Source organism: Papaver somniferum, chromosome 3 (genome assembly GCF_003573695.1).
Source record: "Papaver somniferum cultivar HN1 chromosome 3, ASM357369v1, whole genome shotgun sequence".
Classification (NCBI taxonomy): domain Eukaryota; kingdom Viridiplantae; phylum Streptophyta; class Magnoliopsida; order Ranunculales; family Papaveraceae; genus Papaver; species Papaver somniferum.
In genome coordinates, this window is record NC_039360.1 from 221,168,775 (window position 1) to 221,183,688 (window position 14,914).

Below are 14,914 nucleotides of genomic sequence, written 5' to 3' on the forward strand. Positions count from 1 at the left end.
ATGCCATGCAACATACTGGCAGCAAAGATCCAGAATTCAGTGGCTCCAATCGGGAGACAATAATACGACTTTCTTCCATACAAAGGCAACCATCCACCGAAGCCGTAATAACATAAAGCAATTATAGGATCATCAAAACAACTGGGTCAGTGATAAAGACCAAGTCATCCAGATCATTCTGGACCATTTCACTACCCAATACACTGCCCAAAATACAACGATATATGAAACACTCTTTGAGGAAATCACTCCAAGAATGACATCAGCACAATGCGGCAGTCTTTCTGCAGAAGTTACGGTGAAAGAAATCAAACAAGCTATATTCTCCATTAATTCGGAAAACGCTCCGGGACCAGACGGATACATCAGTAAGTTTTTTAAAGTTTTCTGGGACACCACACACCTACAACTTATAGCTATGGTACGCAGTTTTTTCAATTCCTTAAACATACATCCTCTAACGAATCACACAAACATAACACTCATTCCAAAAGTAGACAATCCAACAAAACCATCCCAATTCAAACCTATCAGCCTATGCAATGTCAGTTACAAAATCATATCAAAAATCCTTGTCAATCGATTAAGCCCCATTCTCTCATTCCTAATAAGCCCTTACCAAAGTGCCTTCGTACTCCAAAGATCAATTCATGATAACATAGAAATTACCAGACAGCTTTTCCACCATATCAAAACATCTTCAGTCACCAAAGACCCCAAGATAGCTCTAAAGCTAGATATTCAGAAAGCTTATGACAGCCTTGATTGGGGATTCATCAAAAAAGCTTTTGCACGACTGGGATTTCCATCAATATTTGTGGAGTATAGAATGCTATGTATAAAATCAGTCACTTACTCGGTCAACATCAATGGTACACCTCATGGATTTATCACACCTACTAGGGATATCCGATAGGGTGATCCCATATCTTTATTATTTGTGCAGAAATTTTACCAACAAATCTTGCTATTCTTGAATCAAAAAACATGATCGGAGGTCTCCGGATATAAAAAAAGGCACCACTAATTTTACATCTAATGTACGCAAGAGATCTACTAATTACGTATAAAGCTACCCAAGAAAGTAGCAATCACCTAAAGAAGATACTTCAATCTTACAACACTTCACCAAGGCAAATAATCAACACAACAAAATCAACAATCATCCACCACCCGAGGCTACAACAGAATAACATAGACTCTCTGAAACAATATTTCGACATGCCAACTACATCAATTCCATCTATATATTTAGGAGTACAATTCAAACATGGAAGAAACTCTCGACACATCTTCGAACCTCTACTTCAACGACTAGCTCGTAAAGCTCAGGGATGGATGACAAAATGCCTTAACCAGGCTGGGAGGCTAGTTCTTATTAAAACCTCTCTAACTCCAACATCCAATCACCTTATGCAAACACAGCTTTTTCCCACCCAGGTACACAAACAAATTGATCGGATCACTAGAAATGTTTTTTTGGGGACATGATTCCTTTGTGAGAAAGTTGCACCCAATAGGATGGAATAAACTACACAAGCCGATAGAAGAGAGGGGACTCGGAATCAAAAAGAGTAGCCACCACAACGAAGCTCTGAAAAAGCGTGGGTCTAACAACCACACCCAATATTTCGATTAGAAATCTGTATGGACTAACTCCAATATACTTTCTAGAGAATCAACTAGGTAGATAGACTTAATCTAGATAAAAGTATATCGAGAAATTAATATCTCTTTTACTTGATTTGATCTTTACTCAAGCAAATAGAAATATGCGAGTCTTTATCAAATACAAGGATAATAACTTGGATGGTACCAAAGACCAATATCCAAGTATCAATCAATTTAAATCAACAACCAAAGGTTGGATACTCTAATTGATTGATCTTAACGCACAACCTGTGATATTTCAATTATATAACAAAATATAATGCGGAATAGAAATAACACAGACACCAGAAATTTTGTTAACGAGGAAACCGCAAATGCAGAAAAACCCCGGGACCTAGTCCAGATTGAACACCACACTATATTAAGCCGCTACAGACACTAGCCTACTACAAACTAACTTCGGTCTGGACTGTAATTGAACCCTAATCAATCTCACATTGATTCAAGGTACAGTTGCGCTCCTTACATCTCTGATCCCACCAGGATACTACGCACTTGATTCCCTTAGCTGATCTCACCCACAACCAAGAGTTGCTACGACCCAAAGTCGAAGGCTTTAATAAACAAATTTGTATCACACAGAAAAGTTTATGATAAGTAAATATGTCTCCCACATATAAACCTAAGAGTTTTTGTTCCGTCTTTTGATAAATCAAGGTGAACATGAACTCATTGATAATCCGGACTTATATTCCCGAAGAACAGCCTAGTATTATCAATCACCTCACAATAATCTTAATCGTATGGTAGCGAAACAAGATGTTGCGAAATCACAAACGATGAGAAGAAGATGTTAGTGATTTTTTTTTATCTTGCCCTATCGGAGATATAATCTCAAGCCAATTATTCAACTGAACTAGTACGATAGAAAATGGAAAGATCAGATCGCTCAACTACAAGAGAAGTAGTTTCGCCTGGCTTCACAATCCCAATGAAGTCTTTCAGTCGTTAACCTACAGGGTCTCGGGAAGAAACCTAAGGTTAAAGGAGAATCGACTCTAGCAAACTAACCAGTATCACACAGGAGGTGTGAGGATTAGTTTTTCTAGTTGCTAGATGTCTCCTTTATATAGTTTTCAAATCAGGGTTTGCAATCTAAGTTACTTGGTAACAAAGCATTCAATATTTACCGTTAGATGGAAAACCTGATTTCTCCAAGCTAATATCTTTGAACCGTTAGATCGAAAGTTAGCTTGTCATACACAAATGAAATGTGTTTCATTTAGGTTTGAGTAACCGTACCTAAACGTGTACACGTGGTTGTTTCACAAATAGTTAACCGAGGTTAGCCATATGAGTACTTTCATATCAACCATATTCATCTTACTCATAACTAGTTCAAATGAATCATAAGAACTAGTTGATAGAGTTGTTTAATTGCTTAGGTCTTTATTCATAGACACAATTGAAACAAAATCAGTTTGATTCACTTGAATCAATTCATGAACAATATAGCCACGGTTTGCAAAGATTGCATTCCTTATTGATTTATTGTTTTAAGTTTATGAACTTCCGATTTGAGAAATAACCAGCTTGGGTACGCGTACGGGTACGTGTACCTAGCTACCGGATTTGAGTTTGGAAACTCAGCAAAAATTTTCGGTTCGAAAACTTCCGTGAGTACGCGTACGGGTACGCTTACCTAAGGTGACTGGTTTTCCAATTTGTAAACTACAAACTCTAGCAGAAATTTTCGGTTAGAAAACTTCCGCTAGTACGCGTACCCAACTCGTCTCCTTTACCAATGTCGCATGCACAGGTGCACACAATTGGTTTCCGACACATGGATTTATACACTAATGTGTGAACACACTATATATGCTTATATCCATAGTTGGTTACATAATCTCAACTCTACATTCCAATCACTAAAACATTCTTCTATAATGTTATAACAATCGTTATTCACGACTATCGTCATCAAAGTTATTTTTAAGATTGAAACGTCATCATGACTTTCGTCACGGATAAAGATGAAAAGTGGTTAAAGCGAAAGCTTACCAACACGTATTTCGAGAAAATGATAGGCGAGTAAACTCGGCTCGAAATAGCAAATGTGTATGTATGAAAACTATCATACTTATACGACTTTGTCTCAAGAGTAGGAGATAGAGAGATAGACTTTTAAGTGATACATAAGTTCAAGTCTCCACATACCTTTTAGTCGGATGAAGTTCCACTGGTTCCTCGAGTAGTTCTTCGTCTTCGTAAGATGATCGCCATGGAGTCTGGAACTCAACTACACTAATTTGTCCTAAACCGAGACTTAGCTATAAGTAGTCTAGAAATCAAGACATATAGTTTTGACAACTAAACTTGACAAACATGCTTGAAATAGCAACGCATGCGAGTTCAACCGAGCAGTTCTCTAACAAGCTCTAATCATGAAACAGATATGGAACATTCATGCCCAGCCACATTCCATCAGCACCGGACTTTCAACGAGAAGTACCTCAAGCAACAACCGATTTTCCAAGATGAGATCACAATTCCTTCTAATGCCATCCCGCAATGGAAACAAATGGCATCTCTCGTACCGTCAGTAAAACAACATTTATTTTACCGAATAGGAAATGGTTTAGATACCCCTATCCAAGCTAATTGGATACCACACTTTCAAAATCTCGATCCCACCCAATGCTCCCCTATACAATCTGTAGACGAGTTAATTGACCCCTTTTCTCATAACTGGAGCCATAATCAGCTAAACAACCTCCATCCTAATTCCATCCAACACATTATAAACATCCACCTTCCTAATTTCAACACCCCAGATAAAATAATCTGGCCACACACTAAATCAGGAAAATACACCACAGCATCCGGGTATAACTATCTAATCCAACAAGATAACCTATCACACCCTATCCTCCTCCCAACAACCAAATTTTTATGGACCTTACCATGTCCACCAAAAATTAAGCTTTTCTCGTGGAAAGCTGTGACGGACAGGTGAATTTTTCCTCCCAACGGGTTGGATTTCAACCCATCCAGCAATGCTAAACCCCTGTTCCGCCACTAGGAAATCCACAACAATATGCAAGTTCATTTCAGAAATGTAACAACCGAATGAAACAAAGCTACGACTTAGTACTATACTATTTTCATAAAAAATAAGGCTCAATAATAAATTAAGGTTTACTTGAAAAAGAAAATAATAACAAAAGAAATGCTTAACATTAAAACAGAAAGATTTTTATCTAATAGAAATTATGAAAAAACAAGGGGATTTGATACTCAACTCCCATTAACAAAATGAAGTTAGCTGTAAAAATGTACATCTAAAAATGCACAGGCATTTGCAAAAGAAACTATTATTTCAGTGTACAAGACTTTCAGCATCCATGGTTGGGAAAAATTTAATAAAAACTAACTTCAGATTAACACCAAACATCCCAGATAAAAATCCTCCAAACAACCCATGATATATATATATACAAGGACGACAACATATACCACATTGTGTCCATAGCTCCACGCCATAAGCTCTTCTTAGCTTACTACATCAAGCTAGCTGCAAAATCTGTGGGAAAACAAACAAAACGGGGTGAGCCCACAGCCCAGTAGGGGTTATAGCGGAAATCGAACGTCACGGAATATGCAAATAAAATGCCAAAGGTTAAAGCATCAATAAAGCATAAAACTATAAATCTGGAATCCATAAATAAATGTAAAGCATTTGTTCACAAACATTTGTAAGCTGTCATTCATTTAAACTCAAATAACGTTACTCTATTCTTTCATGGCCAGTGCCACCATCAGGGTAGTTCTGGTTACCAGCCATCGTTGCCGCAACGATCTTCCGGGTAGCCACCGAGTTGGTGGGGTGCCACTTAGGCCCGATGTTCCTAAAATTGAGTTCTCTAGTTTCCAAATATAGCTGTCGGGAAGGAAACATCCACACAGCACGTTATGAAAACCTCGGAAATCCATAACCAAAACTTACAAATACAAGTATTGGAAGCAATTGCATAAGAACTTAGCAAGAGAACGAGACTTACCACAAAGTATGATATTAAAATTCATGATCAATAGAAAGAATTCAAACTGCTGAGAATGACCAGTATTGAAGTCTACCAAACTAGTATGTGAACAATCATCATAATTCTCACAAGAGTACGAAAAGTTCCCATCAAAACAGTAGGCCAAAAAGTAACATGTGTCCTAATTGCCGAGAGAGGGAGAGTCAAAGAGAACTCCGTAAAATGTCATGGGAAAAAAATATTCAAGTGGCTGTAAGTGAATCAAAGAGAACTCCGTAAAGAAGTGAAACAAACTTGTTGATCAGCAAATTTAATACAGAATTCCCAACCAGTTAAAGTTCATTTGTATCAGAAAAACGAAATTGTAAAAATGAGATTTAGTGTAGTGTCCAAAATAGATAACAAAGAAGGAGGCTAAAACTGAAAGTGGACTTTTTGATTTCAAAACGTTTCAACTAACCAAAATTCAAATTCAAGGTTTAAAGCAAGGAACCAAAATTAAGGAGCATGAACTAATCGGTAAAGCAATGGGTCTTTTTATAAGGCCGTTCTTTCTTTTAAGTTGAATAGAACAAAATGGATTTTAAAATATCAAGCTAGTGATACAAGACAAATCCATGGCTTGGAATCTTAAAGTTTCAGGGTGGGAAGGAGGTTAAAGAAAAAATACAAAACAAATCCAGTAAATGAGTCTCAAATTATTGGCCATCGATGGAGTTTAAATTCGAAATTCATTGAATCATTTTAACAAACAGAAAGAGGGCTTATGACGGAAAAACTAGTACTTGCATGGATACAAATCTTCTTATTTCTCAAAGGGAAACATCATCTAAACCATTCAAACCGTACACAGTTCAATAAGCAAGGGTTGTCATGGAAAAAAGGGTGGGATTTCAAAGAAAATAAATTTCAGTCATTTTATAGGAAAAATGAATTCACAAACTACAAAATCTGTAGCCTGAAATTTAACAAAAATTTGTTAGAAAACACCCAATCCCACTCCCTCGGCATATTTACTAAACACCCATTTAATAAATTTCATAAACCATGCAAGACAGAAAATGACGAGCTAACCAAAATCAGTTTGATTTGCACAAGTAAAACAAGAAATTTAAGGGAAAGAAAAACCCCTACCGTAATCGCTCATTCCACAGCAAAAGAACCATTTGCAGACTTGTCCTTGAAACTTCACATCATTAAACAGAAATTTAATCAGCATATTGTGGAACCCGTTTGGTAATAAGATTACAATTCGAAGTTGAGGAAATAATTCCTTACCTCCACGCTACTTAAATTTAAGGATCTAAATCAACTAACGTTTAGTGATTTCTTTCCTTCAATCGCTGATTCACCAGAAGTTAAAGAGAAAGAAAAAGGGAATGAGAAAGGAAGAGATAAAGAATGAAAAGAAGAAAACGGGAAGAACAATGAAAAGAAAATGGGATTTTTCTTTTGAAGAAATAATAGTTGGTTTTGTAAATTACGAAGACTTCCCTAGCTGGCTCATGTTTGTCACGTAGCATTCATGCTAGAAAATTTCTATACTTCTAATGTATTTTCAAAGTTGTTGTAATAATATGATTCGTTCAAGACTTGTGAAAGTGAATTTTTAGATTTTTTTTAATAAATAAAAATAGCGAACGAATTTAAAAAGATGTTGTGAAAATTATGGAGAGAATGGGACTAGGATTCCACCATTGGTTGATATTAGTGATTTAATAAAACAATAATTATGCAACTCAACATTCAAATTGATTCTAATAGTATTGCCTAGACATGTAGATTTCCAAAAGAATAGATGTTAATCCAAGCATTGAATATCAAAACCCTAAAGCAAGCATATTCTATCAAGACAAAATACACCTAACTAATCAAAATCATATAAACAATTTTTAGTTCAATGCAAAAATCATAATAGAGTTGTTGTAATTAATTAATAAAAATATATCACTTTTACCGAAACAACGGCTTCCTCCATAGCCCCGAGGATTGGGTTTAGCTCATCATGATGTTGGAAACACGCTCAAAAGTTGATTTCATTGCTCAAAGTAGGTGTACAAATGATGAAATGGAGAAAATGATGAAAATTGGGTGTTTGCAACGTTTATAATTGTTGCAAAACACTGTTACAAAGAACGATAGAAAAGAACTGCTGTTGTTGTAACTCTGCGACCCTCTGGTGGCTGTCGTTGTCACTGTTCATAAACGACTGCCTCTGGTGGTTTTTTGTTCTTCGTGTTCTTGGTGCAGCAGCAGAATCAGAGTTCTGAAAACTCTTGGTTCTGGCCTCCTGAGCTCTCCTATCGACCTCAAACTCTCCGTCCTCCTTCTCTATGATCCCAGCAATCTATTTATACTCCCCAGCCTCATTTAATCACGCCATAATTCTCAATATTCTTCATTGAACTCGGGCAGTAAAGAAAATATTCTGGGAATATTTTCTTCCCTGATTTAGCTTCTCACGTGTTTCTACATCTGCAAAATCTCCTTATTTATCTTTGTCAAGGTCCAAAGTGTTGCTCGAGTCATCAAACATGAGCAGAACACGTTTAAATTCTCCAAAAACTCATGCAATCCCGTGAACTGCTCCTCTCATGCACGTGTTGTCCTGTTTTCTTCTCACGGATTTTTCAGCCAAATTTGATCGAAACAAACACCCATACCAGCTCTGTTACGGCATATCACAACTACCCATGAAGTTTCAGCGATTGAATCGCACAAAAACTCCTCCAAAATCCGATCGAAAAATCTGCCAGAGAATAGAAATATTTTCCCGCCAAAATTTGTTTTTGAAATGTTGAAGATGAAGTGCCCCTATCCTTTTTTGGGGTGCGAATAGCAGATGGGTGCTGAGGATGAATTTGGGCTACGCATAACCTTGGGTGTCCCTTAGCCAAATCTGGGGGTCCGTATAGCAAATGTCCTCCAGGGGTCCAAATAGCACTTTTTGAGCAACTTTTTCCGCACAAGTGTATTTCTCCAAAAACACCTACACAAACATAAAAACACCATAATAAGTACAAAATCAAACACTAGCAATAGAGACACTGAGGACAATTCAGACACAAAAATGTGTCTATCAAATACCCCCAAACTTATTATTTGCTAGTCCTCGAGCAAATCTAATATAGAAAATAAAAATGACTACACTTAGCACGTGCAGCAAGCCGTTAAACCGCTAGGTGGCCCTAGCGGCGGAGTGTTGTCTCCGGAGGGTTTACCAGAGGTGTACCCACAAAACCATTACTCCAGACCCTAGCTATCTATGCAGAACCTTGGAAGGCACTAAAGAATCTCATTCGTTGACATACAAACATTGACTATAGGAGGAAGTACCCTGATGCGAATTTCCAATTGATGTACACGAGTTTGCACTCAGCATACTATAATTCATATATAAGTGACAGAGCTCTACTTAGATAGTTTCTAGACATCATAACCGGAGTCAACCAATCACATGGAAAGATTAAGAAGATGGATAAAGATATGGTTAAAATTGAACGATGTTTCCCATATCTGTCTGAAGGCCTCTGCCAAGGTGAACCTATCCTAATGGACTGAGATACCGGTATGACTAATATCAACACAACTGGCATATACAAGGGGACCAGTGGTCGATAAACCTAACTCTAGGTCAACACAACTAGCATATACAAGGGCACCAGTGGTCGACTTTATTGAATTTATTTCGGTTGGTCTAATGGTCTGATCTTTTTTTTTCTTTTTTTTTTCTTTTTTATTTTTTAAATGTTGGTATCTCAATCACTCTATTCCACCTTAGCAAAGGTAACAACTTGAATCGTGTGCCCCACCAAATCACTTAAAAAATAAAAAACTGAAGGATTAGGATTCAACGAGATATGGCGAAACTACCAAGTTTTTTTTTTAATTCTAACACCTGAGCTCTGTGCTTTTATGAATAGACTCTTTAGATGTTTCCATCTAATCAGATTGGTTCCTCAACTCCTACAACCAAGATGTTCCCATCCACTTAGATTGGTTAGTGCCAACCTTAATAAGCATAAATTTATAGGTTCTAAAGTTTATTTGTTGCAGCTAAGAGATAACAAAAAGCTTCTTACCCACCCCCAAACTTAAATCTAACATTGTCCTCAATGTTCTAAAGATGAAATGAACAATAAGAAAATGTTACCACTTGATGGATGGAAAAAGAAATAAGGAAGGATATTACCATAAGCATGAGTACCTCCCAGGAAATGCTAAATTTAAAGTCTTTAGCTAGACATCAAATACCTCAAAAAGGATTGTCACCTTCCAAAGTCATATATCGATAGTCGAAATAATTGTTGGTCTATAAGACCAAATAGAGCTGACACCAGTATGAGACAACTGCACTGATTCAGAAAAATGAAAAGAAGGAGCACGTCCTCATCTAAGGTTTCTGTCAAGACAACTGGGTTTATCTACGACGCGTAATTGAACTTCATATGTGTGTCTCGATAAATAGATTCATCCAAAAAACGGGTCTCTAATACATGGGTTACCTCCTGGACAGTATCAGGAGGATCGGGTCATCATTATTCTCAGAAAAACCTAAAATTATTGCCTGAATTTCTGGGTCCATAGAATCTTTAAAATACTCAAGAGCTTCTTCTAAAGATTGATCACATATCTGATCTAAGAGAATGGTTTCCTCAAAATCATCTAAAGAATCTACCAGTAAAGTGTCAAGCCAATTATCCTGAACCAAATCCTGAACTAAAGTGTTAATCATATTCACTTCTTCTAAATCATCATTCTCAGAAGGTTGTATAGTAACATTAAAGACATTTAGTTCAGTGGTCATATTACCAAAGGATATGTTCATAAGCCCAGTCCTACAGTTGATGACAGCGTTAGCTGTGGCTAAAAATGGGCGACCTAAAATCACTGGGATTTGACGACTTGGGTCCTGAACAGGCTGGGTGTCTAGAACAACGAAATCCACAGGATAAATAAACTTATCAACCTCAATCAGAACATCCTATATGACACCACGAGGGACTTTGACAGACCTATCAGCTAATTGTAGTGCCATATTAGTCGGTTTCAACTTACCAAGACCTAGCTGGGTGTATACATGATACGGGAGTAAGTTAACACTAGCTCCTAAGTCAAGTAAAGCCTTATCGACCATGTGATTACCAATCGCACAACATATGGTGGGGCATCTGGGATCCTTATACTTAGGGGGTGTTTGGTTCAGAAGAATGGAACTTACCTGACCAGCTAAAAAATCTTTCCTATGGACATTAAGCTTACGCTTTCTTGTACAAAGATCTTTAAGGAACTTGGCATAAGCAGGCATCTGCCTAATTGCTTCTAATAGCGGAATGTTGATGTTCACCTGCTTAAATGTTTCCATTATCTTGTTGAAAGTCGACTCCTTCTTTGTTGGGGCTAACAAATGTGGATATGGGGCTCTAGGCACAAAGGTAGAGCTATCAGGAATTTCTTGGGAATCCTTAGAGACTGTTTCAGTTTCCTCGTCTATGGGCTCCTCTTGGGAAGTAGAAGGTGGAACTACAGTATGTCCACTAGGCATGACTACCTTAGTGTCTACCGTTTTACCACTCCTAAGCGTTGTTATCGAGTTCACATGGTTTGATGATTACTCACCAGCTAAAGATATTTGATGGACTTCCCTAGGGTTGGGTTGTGGTTGACTAGGAACCTTTCCTTTTTCTCTCAATGTCTCATTTATCTGACTAACCTGTGTTTTCAACTCGGAAATAGCCTGAGAGTTAGCCTGACCTATTCTCTTATTTTCTTCTAAACCTTGAGCAACAGATTGCTGAAACTGCACAGTGTTACGAGTTAACAAAGAAAGAGACTCTTCTAAACTCATAATCTTCTTATCCGAAGGGTTCTGAAACTGTACCGGAGCTGAAGGATTCTTAGTATAGCCAAAACCTGGGGGAACCTGAGCATTACTAAACTGACCTTGATTTTGGCCCTTGGACCAAGAAAGGTTTGGATGGTTTCTCCATCCAGGGTTATAGGTTTCTGAATATGGGTCACACTTCTGTTGGTTATCAAACCTAGTGTTGTTATAAAGATCATTGGCTTGCTCTTCAACAACATGGCCTTCCCCAAAAGGCTCATTTCTTCCACTACTACCACTAGAATGACCTAATTCTAAGGCTTCTAACCTTTTGGCTATAGCTGCTATTTTGGCATCTGACTCATAAGATCCTTCTACCCTATTAACATTTCCTCTACTTAGAAGAATTGTTTTCTGGGGTTCCCTACTATTTTCCCATTATTGGGTCTTATCGGCGATTTCATTCAAAAATGTCATCGCTTCATCAACAGTTTTATTTTCAAACCCACATGTGCATAAGGACTCAACCATGGTTGTTGTTGAATAATATAAACCCTCGTAGAGGATCTGAACTAACCTAACCTTCTCCAAACCATGATGAGGACATTGAGATATCAAGTCATTGAACCTTTCTAAGTACCTATATAAAGATTCTCCCTCTTGTTGGGCAAAAGTACATATTTGTGTCCTAATAAACGATGTTTTATGCCTTGGGAAAAACTAATGTATAAAGGCAGAAGTAAGTTGGTCATAGGTTTCAATTGACTCAGAGTCCAAATTATACAGCCAAGATTTGGATTTATCTTTTAAGGAAAAGGGGAATAACCTAAGTTTCAACGCATCATCACTTAGGTTTTTAATTTTCAGAGTACTACAAACTTCCTCAAATTCCCTAACATGAAAATAGGGGTTCTCATTCTCCTTCCCTAAAAACATTGGGAGCATTTGTAAAGTCCCAGGTTTCAGTTCATAATTTGCCTCGGTTTCAGCTAACTTGATACAAGACGGACGAGAGGTCCTAGTTGGGTTTAGCAAAGCTTTCAAAGTTGTCATTTCTGGCACTACCAAAGGACTAGGAGTACTAGGGGTACTTTCCTCACAAAGAGACAGATTCTCAAAACTGAAGTTTCCAAAAACGGGGCTCTCAAAAGAAGAGTCTTCGAGCTCCCCGCCTTCACAAGAAGAACTACTAGGTTTCTCACTAATCAAACGACCTAGAGTTTTTCTTTTCCAAGCCCGTTTAAAAATTTCGGGCATACACTAGAAAAACAAAATCAAAAAGAAAAGTCCTAAAAAGGAAGGGATGTTCTATGCAAACACAAACAAGGCTGAGTCCACCACAGCAAACCTACTGATTTCTAGCAAACAAAAAGCATGATGGCTCCACTTAGATTGTTTCTAGACCAACTTTTAATTCTTCGAACGGGAATTCGTTACAATTTAAGCAAACCCTTCTGGAATCAATCCGAGTTAAAGTAAGTTGAATAGAGGCGAGGGAAGCTCGGTGGAGCTTTGATACCCAAGGCCTCACCGGTATTACAAGGCGGCGCAGTCACGCATTCAACTTACAGAAACCGTCAAGAACTTCGAAGTGTGCTTAAAAGAGTAACCAACATTTTTCGAATGACTTTCCTGTTAAGATCGTTACCCTATCGGTCTCGTTCTAGTCAAAATTTTAGGCTTTGGTTCGCGTTTGGTGTCGTTTTACTAAGATGGGCAAGAAGAGAACGGTGATGAACTTCGAACCCTTATCTTGTATGGCCAGTCCTTGCCCCTTACTAGGAAATTAAAGCAGCCGTTTTCAAGTCCTCAACATATATGCATACGAAGGAAGACAGTAACAGGCTGACAAGGGATTCGCGAGTGTTTCGACAAACTTACCTCCCCTACCAGACGGGGGATGAACCTTTGTACTCGACTCGGTCCACGACTCTTATGTCATGTACGAACCCGAAGGGCCGAGGTGATATCGTAATCACCGTCCTTCTCTGCAAACAGTTTATATTTAAACTACCCTTCCGTACGGTTTAAAAATAATGTCCCAAAATTTAAAGTCCAAAGTCCAAAAATATAAAGTGCAAAAAAAAAAAAAAATAGTCTAAAAAAAAAAATCTACAAAAATAAAAATGTCTCTCTTTTTCTTATATATAAAAAAAATCTTCTTCTTTCGCTCCTTTCGCTTTTCCTTTCACTTGAAGTCTTTAAGTATTCACCAAAATCTTTGGCAAAATTTTCTTTAGCTCCAAATTCCGAATTCTGTAAGAAAAAGACAAAAACCCAAAAACGTAAAGAAGAAAAAATAAAAATAAAAACCTAAAAATAAAATCTAAAAACTCTAACCTAAAGACAAGTCCGCGTTGGCGGCACCAAAAATTTGTTGTATTTTCAAAGTTGTTGTAATAATATGATTCGTTCAAGTAAAACAAGAAATTTAAGGGAAAGAAAAACCCCTACCGTAATCGCTCATTCCACAGCAAAAGAACCATTTGCAGACTTGTCCTTGAAACTTCACATCATTAAACAGAAATTTAATCAGCATATTGTGGAACCCGTTTGGTAATAAGATTACAATTCGAAGTTGAGGAAATAATTCCTTACCTCCACGCTACTTAAATTTAAGGATCTAAATCAACTAACGTTTAGTGATTTCTTTCCTTCAATCGCTGATTCACCAGAAGTTAAAGAGAAAGAAAAAGGGAATGAGAAAGGAAGAGATAAAGAATGAAAAGAAGAAAACGGGAAGAACAATGAAAAGAAAATGGGATTTTTCTTTTGAAGAAATAATAGTTGGTTTTGTAAATTACCAAGACTTCCCTAGCTGGCTCATGTTTGTCACGTAGCATTCATGCTAGAAAATTTCTATACTTCTAATGTATTTTCAAAGTTGTTGTAATAATATGATTCGTTCAAGACTTGTGAAAGTGAATTTTTAGATTTTTTTTAATAAATAAAAATAGCGAACTAATTTAAAAAGATGTTGTGAAAATTATGGAGAGAATGGGACTAGGATTCCACCATTGGTTGATATTAGTGATTTAATAAAACAATAATTATGCAACTCAACATTCAAATTGATTCTAATAGTATTGCCTAGACATGTAGATTTCCAAAAGAATAGATGTTAATCCAAGCATTGAATATCAAAACCCTAAAGCAAGCATATTCTATCAAGACAAAATACACCTAACTAATCAAAATCATATAAACAATTTTTTGTTCAATGCAAAAATCATAATAGAGTTGTTGTAATTAATTAATAAAAATATATCACTTTTACCGAAACAACGGCTTCCTCCATAGCCCCGAGGATTGGGTTTAGCTCATCATGATGTTGGAAACACGCTCAAAAGTTGATTTCATTGCTCAAAGTAGGTGTACAAAAGATGAAATGGAGAAAATGATGAAAATTGGGTGTTTGCAACGTTTATAATTGTTG

At 37.1% G+C, this 14,914-nt stretch overlaps 1 long non-coding RNA gene across 3 annotated transcripts; it reads right to left on the reverse strand.

The window, feature by feature from the left end:
• Positions 1 to 4,826: 4,826 nt before the first annotated feature.
• On the reverse strand, positions 4,827 to 7,131 carry LOC113358735. 3 transcript variants are annotated; one of them, XR_003364716.1, is made up of 4 exons: positions 6,933 to 7,131; positions 6,789 to 6,840; positions 5,363 to 5,551; positions 4,827 to 5,194 (listed from the first exon to the last, which is right to left on the reverse strand). It is a non-coding gene; the product is annotated as an uncharacterized LOC113358735 (long non-coding RNA). The 3 variants fall into 3 exon arrangements; XR_003364717.1 differs by having other exon boundaries at positions 5,403 to 5,551; positions 6,933 to 7,121; XR_003364718.1 differs by having other exon boundaries at positions 5,449 to 5,551; positions 6,933 to 7,112.
• Positions 7,132 to 14,914: the final 7,783 nt, after the last annotated feature.